General features: G+C 44.3%; 1 non-coding gene across 1 annotated transcript; it reads left to right on the forward strand.

The window, feature by feature from the left end:
• Positions 1-7,650: 7,650 nt before the first annotated feature.
• LOC132647687 (U6 spliceosomal RNA) lies at positions 7,651-7,757 on the forward strand. Its single transcript, XR_009586033.1, has one exon. It is a non-coding gene; the product is annotated as a U6 spliceosomal RNA (small nuclear RNA).
• Positions 7,758-7,833: the final 76 nt, after the last annotated feature.

Consider the following 7,833-nt stretch of genomic DNA (forward strand, 5'->3'; position numbering starts at 1 on the left):
TTTCTCTTCCATATGAAGTTAAGTATTGTACTTTCAAGGTAAAGAATTGTGTTGGAATTTTGATGGGGATTGCATCGAATCTGTAGATTGCTTTTAGTAAGATGGCCATTTTTACTATGTTAATCTACCAATCCATGAGCATGGGAGATCTTTCCCTCTTCCGATACCCTCTTCAGTTTCTTTCTTCAGTGTCTTAAAGTTTTTATCATACAAGTCTTTTAGTTGCTTGGTTGGATTTACCCCAAGATATTCATAGACAAGAGTGGGGAATAGCCTTGCACGCATTATCACGGGAGACAACTTCCTGAACAGAACACCAATAGTGCGGGCACTAAGATTGACAATTAGTAAATGGGACTCATGAAACTACAAAGCTTCTGTAAGGCAAAGGATACCATCAATAGGATAAAATGGCAGCCTACAGAATGGAAGAAGATTTTTACCGACTCCACCTCAGACAGAGGGCTAATATCCAAAATATATAAAGAACTCAAGAAACATCGACAAACCATATAACCCAATTAAAAAATGGAATACATGGCTGGAGAGATGGTTCAGAGGTTAAGAGAACTGGCTGCTCTTCCAGAGGTCCTGAGTTTAATTCCTAGCAACTACATGGTAGCTTATAGTCATCTATGAGATCTGGTTCCCTCTTCTGGCCTGCAGGCATACGGGCAGGTGGAACACTGTTTTCCTAATAAATAAATAAATAAATAAATCTTAAATATTTTAAAAAATGGGGTTCAGATCTAAACAAAATTCTTAACAGAGGAATCTCAAATGACTAACATTTAAATATTCAACATCTTTTTTTAAAAAGATTTATTTTTATTTTGTTTACAATGTTCTGCCTGCATGTACACCTGAACACCAGAAGAGGGCACCAGATTTCATTATAGATGGTTGTGAGCCACCATGTGGTTTGAGCTGGGATTTGAACTCAGGACCTCTGGAAGAGCAAGCAGTTCTCTTTACCTCTGAGCCATTTCTCTAGCCCCAATATTTAACATCTTTATCCATCAAGGAAATGCAAATCAAAATGACTCTGAGATTCCATCTTACGCCCATCAGAATGGCTAAGATCAAAAATACAAATGACAGCTCATGCTGGCAGGGATGTGGAGAAAGGGGAGCACTCCTCCATCACTGGTAGGAGTGCAAACTTGCACAGCTACTTTGGAACTCAATAGAGTGGATTTTCTAAAAATTGAGACTCAGTCTACCTCAAGACCCAGCTCGACCAATCCTGGCTATATATACCTAAAGGATGCTCCATCCTACCACAAGGACACTGGCTCAGCTATGTTCACAGCAACCTTATCTGTAATAACCTGAAGCTGGAAACAACCTAGATGGCCTTCAACCAAAGAATGCATGAAGAAAAAGTGGTGCATTTACACAATGGAGTATTTATTGCTCGGCTATTAAAAAATAATATCGTGAAATTTACAGGCAAATGGAGGGAACTAGAAAAAGATCATCCTGAGTGAGGTGATCCAGACCCTGAAAGACAGACAAGGTGTGTAATCACTTTCACTTATAAGTGGATATTAGCTTTTTTTTTTAGCTTTTCCTATATTTGTTTTTTTTATTAATTATTCAATTTGTATCCCAGCTGTAGCCCCCTCCTTTGTTCCTTCCCAATCCCACCCTCCCTCCCTCATCTCTTCCCATGCCCCTCCCCAAGTCCACTGATAGGGGAGGTCCTCCTCCCCTTCCCTCTGACCCTAGCCTACCGGGTCTCATCAGGACTGGGTGCATTGTCTTCCTCTGTGCCTGGTAAGGCTGCTCCCCACTCAAGGACAGGTGATCAAAGAGCCAGCCACTGATTTCAAGTCAGAGGCAGTCAGATATTAGCTTTAAAGTAGAGGACAATCATGCTACAATCCACAGACCCAGAGAGGCTAAGGAACAAGGAGGGCTCAAGAGGAGATACATGGGTGTTCCTGAAGAGGGGAAATGGATGTTGAGGGTGGACTGGGAGCAGGTGGACATGGAAACAGGAGGGATCAGGTAGGGGCAGGATGGAGGAAGAGAGTCCTGGGAGAGAGTACTGGATTTGGGGGCATTTCAGGAGTGAGGTGGAAAAACCTAGTGCAATGAAAACTCCCAGGAATCCACAAAGGTGGCCCTACCAAAGACTCCAGGTGATGGGGGATACATAGCTTGAACTGGCCATCTTCTATAACCAGGCAAGTGGAGGGAATGGAACACCAACCCAGTCACAAAACCTACCATCTGTCCTGCCTGAGGGATGTGCTGGGGTAAAGATGACACAGAACTCGTGAGAGCAGTCAACCACAAGGGGGAGCCCATGCCCGCCACTGCCTGACACAGGGCCAGGAACCAGAAGAGGCTGGGAAGCCCAGAGACCAGGAGAGACCCAAACACGACCAGAAGGAAGAGGAGGAGGAGGAGAGGAAAGAGAAAAGTCAATGAAATGATTCCTAATGATAGTCTGCTATACTTGTAGACTGGAATCTAGCAGAATCATCATCAGAGAGGCTTCATCCTGTAACTGATGGGAGCAGATGCACAGAGCCACAGCCAAACACTAGGCAGAGCTCAGGGAATCCTGTGGGGGTTGGGGGAGGATTGTATCAAGCAGAGGAGTCAAGGACACCACAAGAAAAAACACAGAATCAACTAACCTGAGCTCACGGAAACTGAACCGACAACCAGGGAGCCTGTATGGGTCTGACCTGGGTCCTCTGCATATATGTTACAGTGGTGTAGCTTGGTGTTCTTGTGGGACTCCTTAACAGTGGGAGCCGAGGCTGTCTCTGCCTCTTTTGCCTGTGCTTGGGACCCTTTTCCTCTTACTGGGTTACCTCATCCAGCCTTCATATGAGGGGAGGTACCTGGTCCTATTGCAACTTGACAGGCCATGTTTGCTTGATGTCCTTGGGAGGCCTGCCTTCTCCTGAAGGGAAATGAAGTAGAAGTGGATCTGGGGAAGAGGGGATGGGGGGAGGGCTGGGAGGAGACGAGGGAGGGAATGTAATATATGAGAGGATAATTAAAAAAAAAAAAAAAGAGGAAGGATCAGCCTGTCTAAAGAGAAAAAAAGAAAGAAAAAGCTAGATGAGCACTTAATTGGACACAGAGGTACTCCTATAGCCATCTATAGGAAAGTTGAGACAGAAGATCTGGTTGATCCCAACATCTTGAGACCAATCTGGGCAGCATAGCAAGACCCAGTGTCAAAAATAATGTGGAGGTCATGAATTTGAAGATGAGCAAGAATGGGTGCATGGGAAGGGATGGAAGGGAGAAATGTGTAATTATTTTTTAATTAAAAAAAATACTTTTAGCAAGGCACAGCGGTGCACGCCTTTAATCCAAGCACCCAGGAAGCAGAGGCAGGTGGATCTCTGTGAGTTTGAGGCCAGCCTGGTCTATAAAAACAAGTCCAGGACAGAACTACACAGAGAAACGCTGTCCTGAAACAAAAACATAAAAATGATGATGACGACAATAGCATTTGGGTGCTCCTGAAACTATCCTATCACCATGAATTGTGTCTGTGGCCCTGCTTGGCAACGCTGGTACATGCTGCTCAGCTGTGAGCGAAGGCAGAGGGGCCTGATGTTGAGCTCCCAGCTCTGCCATTCACCGATAATACGAGCTTGAGAAGTCACCCTACCTCTCTGCCCTCCAGTTTCTGATGTTTCAAATGAGAGCAGTAGCGTTAACAACTGTGAGCTCATGGGAAAACATCTTTCTCGCCTAGGGAATGCCACCTTGATGGTGTGACTCATACTCTGTCTCTGAGCTTTTATATTGAGTTATGCAGCGAGCCCCAGGCATTGGCATGCTCCCAACTTGTTAAAATTCATACCTGTAATCACAACACTCCCAGGACCTGGGAGGCTGAGACAGGAGGAGGAGCCTGGGCTACATGCCAACATATTGCCTCAAATAAAAAGCTGTAAAAACCTCACACACAAGCTGGTCACGGTGGTGCACACTGCAATCCCAGCATTCGGGGAGGCAGAAGCAGGTGGATCTCTTTGAGTTCGAGGCCAGCCTGGTCTACAAAGCAAGTCCAGGACATACAAGGGAACACAGAGAAACCCTGTCTCCAAAAACCAAAACCAAACCAAACCAAAAAACCTCACACACTCCCTGCCATGTCCCCTGTCCCTGCTTTCTGGGGTCATCCCAAATCAGTAATTGCAGTGATGTGGGGACCAAGAATACACATTTCCATCCTCCTTTGGTAAAGTTTTGGTTTGGTTTTTAACAACTTAGGAAGCTGAGAAGGGAATGGGGAAAGTTTGTATGCACATGTGTACATACAAAGCCTGTATTGCTGGAAGCACACTTGAAGAATTACTGAATTATGCTTTTCCTTTTTAAAGAGATTTACTTATTTATTTATGTTTTTTGAGACAGGGTTTTTCTGTGTAGACCTAGCTGTCCTGAAACTTGTTCTGTAGACCAGGCTGGCCTTGCACTCAGAAATCTACTTGCCTCTGCCTCCCGAGTGCTGCCACCACTACTTTAAAGTGCTTTAAAACACTTCTGTGTTTGATGTGCACATGTCCAAGCGTATGGGTATCCTGTGTCTGCAGTGCCTGAAGAAACCGGAAGAGGGAGTTGAAGCCCCTGGAACTGAAGTTACAGGCAGTTGTAAACCACCCTATGTCAGTTCTGGGAACTGAACTTGAATTTTCTGAAAGAGGAGCAGGTGCTCTTGACAGATGAACCATCTCTCTAGCCCTATACTTTTCCTTAAAAAAAAAAAAATAAAATAAAACAAAATAAAACTTTATGTATGCAATTTCCCTTTTTATGTCCACAAAGTTATATAGTGTCTTCAGGCCAAGAACTTTTTGGGAGTGGAAAAAAATTTTTCTCCCCAGCCTTTTGGGTTTTTTTTGTTTTGTTTTGTTTTGTTTTGTTTTTAAGACAGAGTTTCTCTGTGTAGCCATGGCTTTCCTGTCATGGCTTGCAGACCAGGCTGGCCTCAAACTCCGGGAGCTCCACCTCTGTTTGGGATCAAAGGCATGTGACACTATGCTGGGCTTTTTTGTTTGCTTGTTTTTGCTTTTTGAGACAGGGTTTCTCTGTGTAGCCTTGCCTGTCCCAGACTCCCTTGGTAGACCAGGCTGCCCCCGAGCTCAGAGAGATCCATCTGCCTCTGCCTCCCCGAATGCCAGGATTACTGGCATGCACCATCGTGCCCAGCTTCCACCCCCCTGCCCTCTCTTTTTAAGGATCTCACTCAGTATCCCATGTTGGCCTTAACTCACTCGTGATCCTCCCACTCAGATTCCCAAGTGCTGGGCTAACAGGAATGAAGCACTGTATTTTACTTTGATGAGTGTCTATGATTCTACATAGTGAAACTTCTTTTTCCCCTTTATTCTTTCACTATTAGGACTTGATCTAGGACCTCATGGATGAGAGGTAAGTACTCTACTTCTGAGCTACATCCTTTTATCTATATATGGAGAGGGGTGGATTGCGCTATGTAGCTCAGGCTAACCTGGAACTCAGTGTATAGACCAGGCTGGTTTCAAACTCCATCCACCTGCCTCTGCCTCTTGAATGCTGGGGCTAAAGGCATGTGTCACCATTTGAGAGACTTCCGTGATAAAGTACAGCACACATACAGTGGCTCATATAAGATGCTAGAAGAGAATCCAGGAGTATAAAAGATTCAGAAAGTGGTGCCTTAGTTACAGGAAAGACAAACATCGCTGTTAGTTACATCTGAGATGTTATTACATCGCAGTTGTAATGCACCCCTGAGAAATCAACAAAAAGATCACATCAGATACATGAGAACCCTGTAAAAAAAAAAAAATTGGAAACAATGGAGAAGCAGCCGGGTGAGGTGGCATATGCCTGTGATCCCGGCACTCTGGGAAGCAGAGGCAGGTGGAGCTCTGTGAATTCAAGACCAGACCAGTCTACAAAGTGAGTCCAGGACAGCCAAGGCTACACAGAGAAACCCTGTCTTGAAAAAAAAAAAAAAAACTCTACTGAGATACACTTCACAGGCTATACAAATGCTCGTCAGTATAGCCAAAGTGACTGTCTCCACCATCCGAGATCTGAGATCACCTTTATCACCTTCAGAAGAAATCCTGGCTAGCTAACATGGAAGATCTCAGGTTTGAAGCCAGCTTCAGCTACATTAGACCTCAACTCAGAAAAAAACGTGGGGGATGCTTTTTCAGGCACATATGTGGTACATATAACATACATGCAGGCAAAACAGTCATAATTAAGAATAGAAAACAAACAAACAAAAGCCTTTTTTTTTTCTTTAAAGTATGCACATCCTTGATTCCACTACTTGGAAGGCAGAGGCAGACCCTCACTGAATTTGAGGGCAGCCTCAAATGCGTTCCAGGACAGTCAGGGCTACAGAGAGACCTTGTCTTAAAAACAAAAATGAACTGAAAAAAATCCTAGACATGGTAACATACACCTATATGCCAAACCTTCAGCAGGCTGAATTGGGGCATCTCAAGTTCTGGGGATTCGTGAGGGAAAGAGGAAAGGAGAAAGGAAGGAAGAAAGCAAGGAAGGAAGACTGTTTATTTGTTGAGATAGGGTCTTAATACATACCCCGGGCTTCCCTGTAATGCTCAATCCTGCTCCAGTCTCCTGACTGCTAGGATTACAGCCTGTACTGATCTGTTGGGCGTTTTGTGACATTTATTTTCTATCATCTCTCTATCCTTTTCATTCACAGTCCTCAGAAGCTACAGGCTTGTTTTCAACACCTCATTCTTTTGATAGCTCAATATTATTTTACTGCAAGGCTGTGCAGCTTATTCGCATCCATCTGTCAATTGATGGACATTCGGGTTTCGGTGAACAGCATGCACAATGCTGTTATAAACATTTCTATTGGGTAAGGCCTTGAATTACTAAATCCTTTGCCAGGAGTGCATTCTTGCCATATCCTTGCTATTCCATGTGTGTGTGGTTTGTTTGTTACAGCCATTCTAGTGAATGTGGCATCTCCCTCTGGTTCTCTTTGGGGGGGGGGTAAAATTATTTATTTTTATTTTATGTGCATTAGTGTTTTGCCTGCACGTGTGTGTCAGATCTTGGAGTTACAGACAGTTGTTAGCTGCCATGTAGGTGCTGGGAATTGAACCAGGGTCCTTTGGAAGAGCAATCAGTGCTCTTAACCACTGACCCATCTCTCCAGCCTTTTTTTTTTTTTTTGGTGGGGGAGGGAGCTTAAGAAAGGGTTTACTCTGTGTAACAGCCCTGGCTGTCCTGGGCTAGCTTTGTAGAACAGGCTGGCCTCGAACTCAGAGAGAACTGCCTGCCTCTGTCCTCCCTCTGGTTTTTATTTACATTTCCTGTATAGGCTACTCTGGCCCCAGAGAACTGACTCAGGTTCACGTTTGGTGACAAACGCTTTTTCATCTGAACCATCTCGTGGATCCCACGGCTAGTACACGCTCATTTTGCACAAGGCACTGTCCCACACGCTTCATATATTGTCATTTTATTCTCCTAATATTAAATGAACACGTACCATTATTTCCCTTCGTTTGTAGAACAGAGAGAAGAGCAGAGAGAGGTATGAAGTTAGAAAAAAAAATTGCCTAAGAAAACGGTAGAGCTAAGATTCCAACACTAAGACCCGGGAAGTTTGCTTAAACCTCCCAAACCGTGGTCACTTCTGCAGCACATATACTAAAATTGCAACCATACAGGTAAGATTAGCATGACCCCCGTGCAAAGGTGACACGCAAATGCATGAAGCGTTCCGCATTTTTAAAACCCTTTTCGAAAACAAACACTACCACCACCTTCCAAAACCTAGCAGGCTACCAGAGCTTTTTTTTTTTTTCC

Source organism: Meriones unguiculatus, chromosome 14 (assembly GCF_030254825.1).
Source record: "Meriones unguiculatus strain TT.TT164.6M chromosome 14, Bangor_MerUng_6.1, whole genome shotgun sequence".
NCBI classification, from domain to species: Eukaryota; Metazoa; Chordata; class Mammalia; order Rodentia; family Muridae; genus Meriones; species Meriones unguiculatus.